This window comes from Culex quinquefasciatus, chromosome 1 (assembly GCF_015732765.1).
Source record: "Culex quinquefasciatus strain JHB chromosome 1, VPISU_Cqui_1.0_pri_paternal, whole genome shotgun sequence".
NCBI lineage: Eukaryota > Metazoa > Arthropoda > Insecta > Diptera > Culicidae > Culex > Culex quinquefasciatus.
In genome coordinates this window covers 15,132,209-15,146,595 of record NC_051861.1, presented here as the reverse complement: position 1 = coordinate 15,146,595, position 14,387 = coordinate 15,132,209, and the positions used below count along the sequence as shown (strand labels likewise).

Here is a 14,387-nt window from a genome sequence, read left to right as displayed (position 1 = left end):
TCTGTATTGCAAGTTTCTGCTCGAACCTAGGAGTCCGAAGGCTTGAATGGGGAGAGCACCCAAACCTCTTTCTACTCCAAGGAACCTTCCACCCCAGTGTTTGAACTGACGACCTTTGGATTGCGAGTCCAATCGCCGCCAGCGATTCCACCGGAGTAGGCTTGGTTTGGTGCACAGAAAAAAATAATGTAAATTTGGAAGCTTTAATTTTGGAAGGTTGAATATTACCTCTCTTATGATGTAATTTTACCTCAATTTAGACTGAAAAAGTAACATTACACCAGAAAAGTGGTAAAATTACACATTTCCAGAGGTAAAATTACACCTTTTTTCGGCCATAAAAGATGTACCCCTTCCCAGATGTAATATTACCATGATTTTTTTTTTTCTGTGTGTGTTGTTTGTAGTTATGGCATGGATACGACTCCTACACCTGGAATGACTTAACGGCCTAACAACCAAGGCCGGGACCGACATTTTACTTCCTCATCCAATGGAAGGTTGCAGCAGATGGGAATCGAACCCAGTCCCTCAAACACCAAATAGGAGCTGAAAAGTGCAAAAAAATGCCAAACGGCAAGAAAAAGAGGCGTTCCTCGCAAGCAGGATCAGTAGATTTCAAGAAGTTAGAGAATGCCGATGCGCTACCTGCAAAGTCAGGCAGTTTGGGTTTGAGGACGCTCAAAATTCGCCTAGAAACCAGTTCCCTACCCTCCCTGTGGAGGTGAGCGAGAAAGACGAAGTGGAATGACGGAAAAAGGTGTGCTGATGGACTCAAAATTCTAGCAGAAAGTATTACAAACACGTTCGGGATTTATTGAACAACAAAAAGATTGAATACAGCCATCCCTCATATTCGGAACAGTTTACAGATCGGCCAATGTTCTAAAAATCATAGTAAATCAATGATTGAACTTAATGATTCGCTTTTACCTTCATTTGAAAGCTTTTCTTGCGATCTTTCAAATGCTGTATCGAACAACTGCAAATTTTAACTTTTATATCCAGTTTTTCTAATCTAATCTAATCTAACACAAACGCAGCCAGTCCGATGAAAGCATGCTGGAAAGTCTTGTGATTAGATAACGCCCCAAGCACTTTTCTTGTCATTATTAATAATTGCAGTACATTCGAGAACACCCGAAAATGTATTACAAAAATTAAAGCGGCCAGCCCTACTGCGTTGTGTTTACCGCAGAGAGGATTCTGAGAACGGATCACATCTCACAGAATCTACAGGGGTGGAAGGATGCGTGGACATACCGTACCAAACGCTCCGATTTATAGTCCTTAACTTTTATATCAAGTTTTTTGAAGAAAAACTTTGACCCTTGAAATCCACAAATTCGGAACACTTTTTTCTTACGGATGTAAACAAACTTTTTTTTCTCTCCTTGAGTACATATTTTTTACAAAATAATGACTTCAGGCACTAACACCAACGAAACTCATGCTTAGTTATGTTTTATGAATGGTCTGATAACTTTTTTTGTAAAAATATCAGTGAAAATCAGGTGTTCCACAATTGTGGGAGGCACAATAACATTCCACAATTATGAAACAGGCAATTTGGAGGCAGTGTTTTGCTGCTCTGGATAAAATAGTCTTGAAAAGAGGTTTTTTATTCAAAAAGTACTACTTTTACCCGTGAAATTGCAAGAGAATGTCCAAATGAAGGTCCTAAAAATAGTAGGGTCGACAGAAAAGCTGCATTTGGCATGTTATTGACAAATTACCACAAAAGTGTTCCGAATTTGTGGGTGTTCCGAATATGTGGGATGACTGTACTACAGCCATGACGATCCAGGTAAACGACACATGAAGCAAGTCCTCCGTAGCTTGTACAACATGGATGTGAGTGTGCTGGAAGAAGAGCTTAAAACTCTTAAGTTGAACGTGAACGTGACGCAATGTTCGAACTGCTTGCAGCTTGAGCATAGTAAAAGGGGCTGTTTCATGAAGAGTCGTTGTGCAACCTGCGGAGGTGAGCATAAAACTCAAGCTAGCGAAACAGTCAACGAGAACATCGAAGCTAAATGCTTCAATTGCGGTGGCGAGCATTAGACCAAAAATCGGAGCTGCCCAAAACGTGCGGAGTTTAGGACATAAAAATGCAAACAGACATTGCCTGTGTGAATATTATGATTTAATTCCTCAGAAAATTTTACATAAAATATCTAAAAATTGAGAAGTTATGTTTTCAGTGTACCGAGTACGATTTTTTGAAAATTAAAACTGGGGTTTTCAACGGAAAGAAATTATCTCTTGAGAAAAAAAATATCTTGATATCAAATTTTAGGGGGTTGTTTTCAGGCTCAAAAGGCACCAAAAAACTTTGTTCTGGTTTCATTTGATCATTTTTAAAAATTTTCACATAACAACGAGCCGGTTTAACAAGGGCGTTCTGTATATTATACGGATCTTTGCATGAAAAATAAATTATGAAGATAAATGGCTATTCTTATAATTGAAAATATATTTATTGAAAATGTTTTATCTTAAAAACCACAATTAAAAATCGTGCTAAAAAGGCAAATCAAGATGCGGATTCCTTAAGAATAACTTCCAAGGCATATAAAAAATAAATTTCATGATTTGTATTTAAATGAAAACAGAACTCAAGATCATTACAAACAACAAACAAACCATCCACATTAACGACCCCCGGGTCTTTTGTGGTCTCTATTGCAAGTTTCTGCTCGAACCTAGGAGTCCGAAGGCTTGAATGGGGAGAGCACCCAAACCTCTTTTACTCCAAGGAACCTTCCACCCCAGTGTTTGAACTGACGACCTTTGGATTGCGAGTCCAACCGCCGCCAGCGATTCCACCGGAGTAGGCTTGGTTTGGTGCACAGAAAAAAATAATGTAAATTTGGAAGCTTTAATTTTGGAAGGTTGAATATTACCTCTCTTATGATGTAATTTTACCTCAATTTAGACTGAAAAAGTAACATTACACCAGAAAAGTGGTAAAATTACACATTTCCAGAGGTAAAATTACACCTTTTTTCGGCCATAAAAGATGTACCCCTTCCCAGATGTAATATTACCATGATTTTTTTTTTTCTGTGTGTGTTGTTTGTAGTTATGGCATGGATACGACTCCTACACCTGGAATGACTTAACGGCCTAACAACCAAGGCCGGGACCGACATTTTACTTCCTCATCCAATGGAAGGTTGCAGCAGATGGGAATCGAACCCAGTCCCTCAAACACCAAATAGGAGCTGAAAAGTGCAAAAATGCCAAACGGCAAGAAAAAGAGGCGTTCCTCGCAAGCAGGATCAGTAGATTTCAAGAAGTTAGAGAATGCCGATGCGCTACCTGCAAAGTCAGGCAGTTTGGGTTTGAGGACGCTCAAAATTCGCCTAGAAACCAGTTCCCTACCCTCCCTGTGGAGGTGAGCGAGAAAGACGAAGTGGAATGACGGAAAAAGGTGTGCTGATGGACTCAAAATTCTAGCAGAAAGTATTACAAACACGTTCGGGATTTATTGAACAACAAAAAGATTGAATACAGCCATCCCTCATATTCGGAACAGTTTACAGATCGGCCAATGTTCTAAAAATCATAGTAAATCAATGATTGAACTTAATGATTCGCTTTTACCTTCATTTGAAAGCTTTTCTTGCGATCTTTCAAATGCTGTATCGAACAACTGCAAATTTTAACTTTTATATCCAGTTTTTCTAATCTAATCTAATCTAACACAAACGCAGCCAGTCCGATGAAAGCATGCTGGAAAGTCTTGTGATTAGATAACGCCCCAAGCACTTTTCTTGTCATTATTAATAATTGCAGTACATTCGAGAACACCCGAAAATGTATTACAAAAATTAAAGCGGCCAGCCCTACTGCGTTGTGTTTACCGCAGAGAGGATTCTGAGAACGGATCACATCTCACAGAATCTACAGGGGTGGAAGGATGCGTGGACATACCGTACCAAACGCTCCGATTTATAGTCCTTAACTTTTATATCAAGTTTTTGAAGAAAAACTTTGACCCTTGAAATCCACAAATTCGGAACACTTTTTTCTTACGGATGTAAACAAACTTTTTTTTCTCTCCTTGAGTACATATTTTTTACAAAATAATGACTTCAGGCACTAACACCAACGAAACTCATGCTTAGTTATGTTTTATGAATGGTCTGATAACTTTTTTTGTAAAAATATCAGTGAAAATCAGGTGTTCCACAATTGTGGGAGGCACAATAACATTCCACAATTATGAAACAGGCAATTTGGAGGCAGTGTTTTGCTGCTCTGGATAAAATAGTCTTGAAAAGAGGTTTTTATTCAAAAGTACTACTTTTACCCGTGAAATTGCAAGAGAATGTCCAAATGAAGGTCCTAAAAATAGTAGGGTCGACAGAAAAGCTGCATTTGGCATGTTATTGACAAATTACCACAAAAGTGTTCCGAATTTGTGGGTGTTCCGAATATGTGGGATGACTGTACTACAGCCATGACGATCCAGGTAAACGACACATGAAGCAAGTCCTCCGTAGCTTGTACAACATGGATGTGAGTGTGCTGGAAGAAGAGCTTAAAACTCTTAAGTTGAACGTGAACGTGACGCAATGTTCGAACTGCTTGCAGCTTGAGCATAGTAAAAGGGGCTGTTTCATGAAGAGTCGTTGTGCAACCTGCGGAGGTGAGCATAAAACTCAAGCTAGCGAAACAGTCAACGAGAACATCGAAGCTAAATGCTTCAATTGCGGTGGCGAGCATTAGACCAAAAATCGGAGCTGCCCAAAACGTGCGGAGTTTAGGACATAAAAATGCAAACAGACATTGCCTGTGTGAATATTATGATTTAATTCCTCAGAAAATTTTACATAAAATATCTAAAAATTGAGAAGTTATGTTTTCAGTGTACCGAGTACGATTTTTTGAAAATTAAAACTGGGGTTTTCAACGGAAAGAAATTATCTCTTGAGAAAAAAAATATCTTGATATCAAATTTTAGGGGGTTGTTTTCAGGCTCAAAAGGCACCAAAAAACTTTGTTCTGGTTTCATTTGATCATTTTTAAAAATTTTCACATAACAACGAGCCGGTTTAACAAGGGCGTTCTGTATATTATACGGATCTTTGCATGAAAAATAAATTATGAAGATAAATGGCTATTCTTATAATTGAAAATATATTTATTGAAAATGTTTTATCTTAAAAACCACAATTAAAAATCGTGCTAAAAAGGCAAATCAAGATGCGGATTCCTTAAGAATAACTTCCAAGGCATATAAAAAATAAATTTCATGATTTGTATTTAAATGAAAACAGAACTCAAGATCATTACAAACAACAAACAAACCATCCACATTAACGACCCCGGGTCTTTGTGGTCTCTATTGCAAGTTTCTGCTCGAACCTAGGAGTCCGAAGGCTTGAATGGGGAGAGCACCCAAACCTCTTTTACTCCAAGGAACCTTCCACCCCAGTGTTTGAACTGACGACCTTTGATTGCGAGTCCAACCGCCGCCAGCGATTCCACCGGAGTAGGCTTGGTTTGGTGTGTTGTTTGTACTTCTGGCATGGATACGACTCCTACACGTGGATTGACTTAACGGCCTAACAACCAAGGCCGGGACCGACATTTTACTTCCTCATCCGATGGAAGGTTGCAGCAGATGGGAATCGAACCCAGAAACATCCGCTTACACAGCGGACAGCGTAACCATTCGGCCACGCACTGCCACATCATTACAAATGAAATTAAAAAATAAGTTTGATTGCTAGAGTATTCAGAGTTCTATTAAAGAAAATAAATAACCGAGAAGAATAATTGTTCTCTCTTACCTAATTAATCTGCCTGATAAATCATCCACCGTTCTCGATCTCCAGAGCCAAATTCGCTGCAAAACGCTTCCAGCAAGCAAGTTCCAGTCAGGATTAGAATTAATCCACGCGGAGTAAAATATCCTTCCTCGCCAAATCTCACAAATACACGTTATTCTTTGCAAATTACACCCAAATCATCGGTTTTTTCTTGTGTTTGCTTATTTTATTCTTCGTTTGATTCACTCGATCACACACGAACACACACTGTGTGTCGGCAATAATTCTTCCTTCCTGCGGCGGGAAATCAGTTGCCTCCCGAGATGATAGTAATTTTCAATTTACGACGAATCCCAACATCGATTATGTTTTTCCTGCTCTTCTTGAGTTGATCACTACTTTGATTATATTTTTATTCACTTTGATGAAACTTCGTTTAGGCACTTTAATCGAATTCTTGTCGTTATCCTTTGTCGTTACAATAAGATTCTTTCCTTCTCAAAGAACTTCTTGTGTTTTTTTTTTACAATTTGTTTCGTTTTTTTTTTCAGGCACTTGAAGATCCTTAATCCTTGGATGGCACTTGGTTGATTTTACCGAAAATCTTTCACCAACTTTTCTTCACACCAAAATTTCCCCAAATATTTTCCAACACTTGCGCGTGCGAATACCCGCTCCAGAAGTTTCCGGAAAAAAGGTTTCCCAGAGGCAGATCCCAAGGGGGTTGCGATCCTTTCGGCAGACGACCAACGACTGACTGACCATTAACTAAATGGTCCAGCTAAATAATGAATGTGTGTATATTATGTTATTAATACCCGGGACTCACACGCACATGTGCTCCAGGCCAGGGTTCAGCCCGGCGAGTGAAGATGCGATCGGCGAGTGCGAGCTGCTCAAACGACTTGAACGGTCTGCGCGGCGAGACTTGGAGTGATGCTGCTCTATGCTGTGGCTGTGGCTGCCCTGGCCAAACCGCCGCCTCGCACCGACAGTCTCACCCCGGGGGAAGAGAAGAAGCGACCCAAAGCCAAGTGCGCCAGGCCAGCGACGACGACGGCGACGAAGTCAACCAAGAAGGTCTCTGGTTGGCAGAGATTTTTGACCAAATCGGTAGTCTTCGAGGAAACCTCAAAGAACGCGATATGCTGAGCAACCGAGCGAGAGAAAAAGAGAAAGAGTGAAGCGAAAGGGAAAATTGAAAGAATCTCTGGTTAGAAAATTTTATCAGCACCAACAGAGACCGTCGGTTGAGTTGGGACGATGGGTTGTATCAGAGTGATTACAGAAAGGATTAGCACATACTCTTTTCTGAGTGATTCACTTGTAGCAAGAGATTAAGGATCAGGGATGACAATTTACAATAACAGTATCTCTTCAAAATGACAATGCTCTTGAAAATTATGTGGCAATGATGGAAACAAAACTCAATGTTTTAACCAGAGCCGTACCTTGGCTCCATTGCGCCCTTGGCGAAGCATCAATTTGGCGCCCCTCCCAAATTTCAAAGAAATTTGAAATTGATGTTAATTTTCAATGATTGCTTCAATGAGTTTTGATTTTATAATTGCAATTGGAGACCTTAATATGGTAGATTCAGAAACACAGTTATTTTTTTAAATTTTTATGTTTAATTTTTAAATAATATTAAATAGGTTGAATTGATAATTTCTTGTAGGAATTGCGTTGACTAAATCTTTCTCAGATTTCATAACACGATAATAAAAACAGGGTTTTGTTTTTTATTAATTTATTTTTCAGATAAATGTACCGAACTGAACGATAAATGTTCCTCTAATTTGTTGGCAAATTTGATATTTTTGTCTAAGCCTGTATAAATTTATTATTAATTTTATTGTTTAAGCAAAGAACTTTACCGGATTCGTAAAATAATTAGTTGATTTGGCTTTGGATTCATTTTGGTGCAATTGGAAAAAAGCAAAAAAAACCTTAAAATAAAAAAATAGTCGATGCCCGTGTCCTCTTTTGTTTTATCTAGATAGGAATCCTAGCCAGCTTAGTACAAAAGAGCAAACCGGCATCGAAGTATAATTTTTCAACATGCAGCGGCAGAACCAAATTTCGTCAGAATCAAGATCTTTCAAAATCCAGCGCAATTCATGATGAAACTTCTTTGAATATCTGGGAAAAAATATCAAGTTAAGTAATTTTTATATTTTTTTTTCATTCGATGCTTGAGAATATTTATCATAACTTTATATTTTAAATATGTTTTTAATTCGTGATATTAAATTTTATGTTTCAGAAAATTATTTTTTGAGCAAAGCTATATCAATGTTTTCAAACCTTGAAAAAATATTTTTTTTTGTTATGAACTGAAAAAAAGTTTGAATAGTTTCTCATTACCATAGCTTTTTAGACGATTAAAGAAGTAAAAAACATCGGTTAAGCTAAACCTGAAAAAGTGATGTTCAGATCACTTTGTGTGCTCTGAAAAACATTATTTTCTTGAAAAAATAATGTTGCTCTTATTGGTGAAAATATAAAGCAGTTTTCTCTAGCATTTTGAAAAAGCGTAGGCAAATTTAAATGCACGAAGTTGCATATAAAAGGGGAAAACGTGCTGAAAATATTTCAAAGGCATTTTTTTAAAACTCTAGATTGTCATAATTTTAAAAGAAAAGTAAAATGTAAAAATAATTTCAATTTCAAAGAAGCTCGAAAATGTTTCCAAAATAAATTCAATGTTTTAACACACTTTTACAAGGGTTTAGTGTTTATAAAAAAAAACTGAATTACCCTGAGAATAAAGTTCCATTTTCCTATGATACGAAGAACTTTGTAAATATTTTAACAAAAAAATAAATAATGAAATTGATACGACTGCAAATCCCAACCAAAAATAAGTTCAACGAGAAGCGTGTGTGGGCTGTTAGTGGAAAACATAAACGTTCATTGTTGAGTGTTTGGAACATAATATATCGCCTGCACATCAATCAAGCCGTACTTTTATTGGTTGATGTAATTGAACGCAATAAGAGTATACATATTTTTGTTTCGCGTTTGTACGATTTCTGTACAGTAGGTGATTTTTAATTAATTGTTATTGGTAATTTGATAGCAGCTCAGCAGTGTTGCAAATGAGTGATAGAAAAGCTATCAATTGATTATTTCTGCACCAAAAACATCCAAGAGTATAGCGGCCGTCACTATAGTTTGCAGGCCTGCAAAATGTTTCCAACCCAGCGTACACATGAAGCAAACCAAAATGTCAGTTCACTGCTAGCATTTGACTGTAAGCCTACTGTGTCCGTTCAACCACTGCCGCCTGACTCGTGCCGGTCGGCTGCTGGAGAATGAGAGACGTGAACAAATGAGCTACACTCACTCAATTCGTGTCGTATGACTGACTCGTAAAATCCTCTCTAAACACTATTTTGACTATTTTTAAACAATTGAATGGTTCTAGACTGTGCAAAACACTAAAAACAACCATAACTTATATTCAAAATTACATTTTCACGCATAAATACCAACACAAAAACGTGTTCGGCTATGTTCGGCGCTGAGAGTTTCAATAAGGAGAGAAGAGCAGTTGTATTTGAGGCATGAATATTCAGGCGGGATACTTGTAGTTGCTGAGAGCTGATATTTTGATATTTTAACAACCCTGCAGCTCAGCAAACTGTTTGATTATAACCAACATTGATGAAGCCTTAGAAAACACGTTCACGTTTATTTTCGTTTTTCCAGTAGCAAAAAAAAGAAAGAAAAATTTACGTAAATGTAGAGGTTTGCTCTACAATTGGCTGATTTTTTATTGAATTGAGCATAACATTTAAAATTTAGTGTCAAACTTAAATATGATCTTTTTTCCAGTGTGTTTAATTATTTCACGGTCTCTGTTCCTTACAGACTTGCAAACCATATGTTGGAACCGCGACTAAACCCGATCAACCCGACAAACGGCCTCTCGCACACACACTAATTTTATGCTAAGCTTCGCTCATCAACTCGCACACAAACTGAGAGTTCGGCTTGATTTTCCTCGTTTTTTTCCTGTGCCAGCGGCTTTTCTCCAAAACAATTGACCCACTCAATTTGACTACTTTTCTCTCTCTCTCTCTCTCTCTCTCTCTCTCTCTCTCTCTCTCTCTCTCTCTCTCTCTCTCTCTCTCTCTCTAAATATATTCCTCTTTTTTCGCTGCTCGATTTTCTCTAACCAGCTTCGAGAAATTCTCGACGAGAATCGACCAGAATCGCAGGAGGTTTCCCGTGGGCCAAGATCTCCAGGCGTTCCCGGCTTAGGCCTCTCTTTGTAACGCTCTCAACAGGAAGAGTAATTTTCTCAGATCGAACACTCTCCGACCAGAAAGGTTCTAAGCCAAACTCGAATCGTGTTGCCAAAGTCTTGTCGCGCTAAACCGGCTTTCACGAACCCCGCGGGGGAATGTGTGTGCATTAGGGTGCCCCGAAAAAAATGAAAAATGATTATTTTAAGCATCTGTGCAAATTTGGAGCGAAGTTGGTTAAGAGAGAGAGAAAGCAGTGAATTTCCATTAAGAATCTAACTTTTGGGAATATTTGGATGGAATTAGTGCACCGTGCAGACCAAACCGTAAGAAAATTGAGTTTTCTATACATTTTTTCGATTTTTCCCATACAAACTTCAACTTCGAGTATCAATGGGTAAATGATGTTGCTCGTATTTGGCCCAGAGTCCTAAAATATCTCAAGGAACCTTATTCAGCTTGTGGAGCAAAGTTTTGAGAAAAAGTCCCATATTCTGGGCACCCTAGTGTGCATGAACGAACGGCCAGACGCGCGAATGGACCAGGAAGAAATTTGTTTGGACGTGGCCGTGCCAGACGACTAGAGAGATTCGTGGTGGCTTTGCACAAAAGGGGAGGTCCTGCGGGAGTTGTATGGCATGGTCAAGGAAGAAGTGAGGTATCGTCTTGGTTTGAATCGTTGGGGTGAAAGGGTGACAACTTGAAACGAGGTTTACACATCATTTAATTTTGACATATTAAACAACTCTCGAAGGATTTATTTTAGTGATATGTTGATTTTGACAATACACAATAACAAACAATCCATCAAAGATTTTAATCCAATTAAGGTCAAACGCAATAATTTGATAGCACACAGCAAAAAATCTGATGGAAAAACCGCAAGCATATAACCTTGGTGAGAAAATGCATTTGATGTTACACGCTGAATGTACAGTTTCCCAGCATAAGAACAACTATTTTAAACCTGTGAGAATTAAAAACTGGGCACACACAGGTACGACAGCGTCTTAGCTCGCCTCTTTTACAGACAGCTTAATTGTTTTTTTTTTGCTGTGCATTCCTTTGAATATCAAGAGCTATTTATTGCATCCGAAAAGTAGGGGTCTTCGTCATATGAAGAGTTTGATGCTCGATTAAAGCTCCAAAAGTACTATTTAGGCTCTAAACATATCAGCAATAGCACCGCCTCCAGTAAGCACGCAAATGTATGTCACTTACTGGCCAAAAAGACGAAATTACATGCAGTTTTGATCATAATCTCTATTTTGCGAGACCATTTCTCATCATTTAGTTGGCACACACATCCAAACACAAGATGAGAGCTTAACTGCTTAACGAAAGTCGCCATCAACATCTTTTCACTTGCGCTAACGTTTTCAAAGCGCTTAGAGTATGAAATAGTTTCCAACTACCGGCAACATGTTCTTTTGAACATTAGTTAGTCACTCACTTGAAAAATAATCCAGAAACATGTAAAAAATTAGCAAAGGCCCATCAAAAAAACAAATGCGCCAAGTCTTTTGACGTTTGATTTTTGACGACCCATTCCAATCGACGACTGAAGAAAACCGAGCGAGAAGCTAAGGCAAATAAAGAACAAAGGGTGGCCACCAGCAGCGCCTGTTAGAGTTAGCCAGTGATGCCAGGAAATTTTCTCTATAAATGCTACTTTTCGTGAAAATTTCATCAATTTTGGCAGTACTAAGCAGACCCAAAAGAGCGCTGGAAGAAAAAAGAACTAAGCTGAAAATAGAAAAAAGGGCGTGCATTCTCGTCTGATTAGAATACATTTAGGAAATATTTTTTTTAAAACGTTTGTAAAATCAATTAAAAAGTTACAAAAAGTTGCTCTACTTGTTGGTGTACTTGGTTTTAGTAAATTTCAAGGAACACTTTAGATTATCCAGCATCATTCAAACACGACCGCTTATTAGGCTTAAAATGGTTATATTTCCCCTACACCACGCAGATATGAATTAGTTTAAACGTTGCAAATTGCAATCCTTTCCATCAAAACATTCTCTTACCGATAGGGTTTCATTGATATTAGTGGTGGTGGAAAACAGTTTGGACAACTATTGCCTTGATGATGAGCTACATTCTACAAATAAAATACTAATAATTTGAACGTGTCAATGCTACTCGCCACCATGCCAAGTGGATTAGACTCCCTTGCAAGTGTCTTAGTACAAAACCGCAAATTCGCAAGGCCCTTCGCCAAACCAGGGAGACATGCTAATTGCTCCCGGTGGTACCTGTAGGGAATCCGCTCGGTAGGTGCCTCCATGAAGAAGACACACTCTTCTTAATCAGAGCGCTACAGAGTTTGACCGGACCAGACCAAGTTGCTTTCGGCAGGATTTTGTGGTTGATGTCTTCGCTCGCTCTTCTGCTTATTTTTTTTTTTGACAAGGTGTTGCGGTTTTATGTAGATTATTGTGCAGAGGTTTAATGTTCCACCGAGGCATCCGCAATTTATCAACCGCGTAAGAAGCTTTTGCTGCTGTTTTCTTAATTTTTAATTGTGGTGGAAGGAAAAAAAAGTCTTGCAAGTGTTGAAAAGTTAAACCTGAAAACCTGTCTGGCGATCGTGCAATGAAGATTTTTTTTATGACCAAAACTCTCACAAACAAATTCTCTTCCACAAATAAACTTAAACTGAAAAAAAATCCTCTTTCTGAGCCAGATCATAATTCACCGAGCTAAAACGTAAACCTGGTTCAGTTTTGCTTCCCGATGATGGGTGTTATTATAAACAATCCGCCGAAAGTAATATCGATAAAAATAATATCCACGTCGAGGCGGCGATTTCGATCGAAGGGGCCTCCGGGAAGAATCCAGAACAAGTGAGGATACGGTCCGGTCCGTCCATCCATCCAGCATGAAACGAAGGGCGAAGAAGCGAAAGTGTTGCTGCACCCATGTGGATTGTGGAAGGAATTTGTCAGAGAGCGCGAGACTTCCAGCTGAGAATTGGCGTTGATGCCGGCAGAATCAGCAGCTGGCTGGTGTGGCCAGCCCAGATGTATTAAGAAGTTTGCTGTGCAGAAAATCGAACCGAACTGAACCCAGCACATGTGGGACCATTTGGGCTGGCTGTTCTACTTTTCACTTTGAAAAGGGCTGGTGGTCTGCTGTAAGGAAAGGCATTTAGGGCAGTAGTGCGATGACTGGTGGCAGAAAGATCTTACCAGGATTGAAATATTTGATTTTATGAGGCATTGAAAATTCTTATAGGTTTAAAAATACATTTTCTAAGTTATCTCGACCCCTCTTCGATTTTCGTTAAACTTTGGTTCGAGGGCTAATTTTTGTCCCTGATCACGAACATGGCGTCTCTTTTCCGATATCTAAGGTACAGGAAATGACATATTCTTAACTGTTTTCGATGGAAAATATTTATTTTCTGAATTTTGAGAACGTTATCAAATTTGAGGCTTCATTTATTGCATTTTATACAGATCTCGAAACACAGTAGTTTGTTGATGAAGATTAATTTTTGTTGCTGAAATATTCGATTGTTTGTTTTCTATTGCTGAGATACCAAAAAAAAACAAGCCTTGAGGTTCCCAACATTATTTTTTCAATCCTCTGCCATACAACACTTAAATATTTTAAATCATTTTCAAATCAATCACATTGTAGAGAACAGTTTTCTGAACAATTTTCATAAAAAAGTATCAATTTTGGCTCAATATAAGCAGAGATATACCCAATTTCGTAAAATAAAAAGTGACTTTCTCCAAAAATTAGGATTTAATTCCCATTCAAACGATGACCACCGCCTACTGAGTTTTTTATGATTCTAATAAATTAATTTCAATAAATTTCATCAAAAATTTAAAATAGTTTAATGTTTCAGCACAATGTTTTAATCCATAAAAATATCATAGAAGGCAGTGTTCTGCCTGAAGAAAAATCCTATAAAATCGAAAAAATCTTCAAAAAAAAGTTGCTCCAGACCCCCCGACGAAATATTTCGTCGGACCCCGCAAAATGACGGAAAAGAGCCCTTCTATCATGGTGCCAAATATCAGACTTGCCGAATTTTTTATCTTAATGTTCTCGGAAAAATACAACGTGGTAAAGTACATTACTTTGATTTCTTTTCGAATTTATTTTTAATTTCAATTAATTTTTGAAGATTTTAGACAACTATATTACAGTCCAGACTCGATTATCTGAAGCCTCGATTATCCGAAGTTTGATTATCCGAAGGTTTGTATGGGACTTCGGATAATCGAATCACGAACAATTTTTTTCTTTTCTTTTTCTTGTTTTAAACATTAAATTTGAGTTCTGCAACCTCATTTTAGTCAAATTTGAATAGTTGAATTCCTATTAAACA

The 14,387-nt window shown here is 38.1% G+C and overlaps 1 protein-coding gene across 4 annotated transcripts in view; it reads right to left on the bottom strand.

Annotated features, from left to right (window-relative positions):
- Positions 1–6,647, bottom strand: part of LOC6032991 (papilin) — a 176,027-nt gene extending 169,380 nt beyond the window's left edge. For all 4 annotated transcript variants that reach the window (XM_038248486.1, XM_038248470.1, XM_038248481.1 and 1 more), the window contains exon 1: positions 5,805–6,647. The gene's annotated coding sequence lies outside the window, so the exon portion shown is untranslated. The remainder of the gene's footprint in view (positions 1–5,804) is intronic.
- Positions 6,648–14,387: the final 7,740 nt, after the last annotated feature.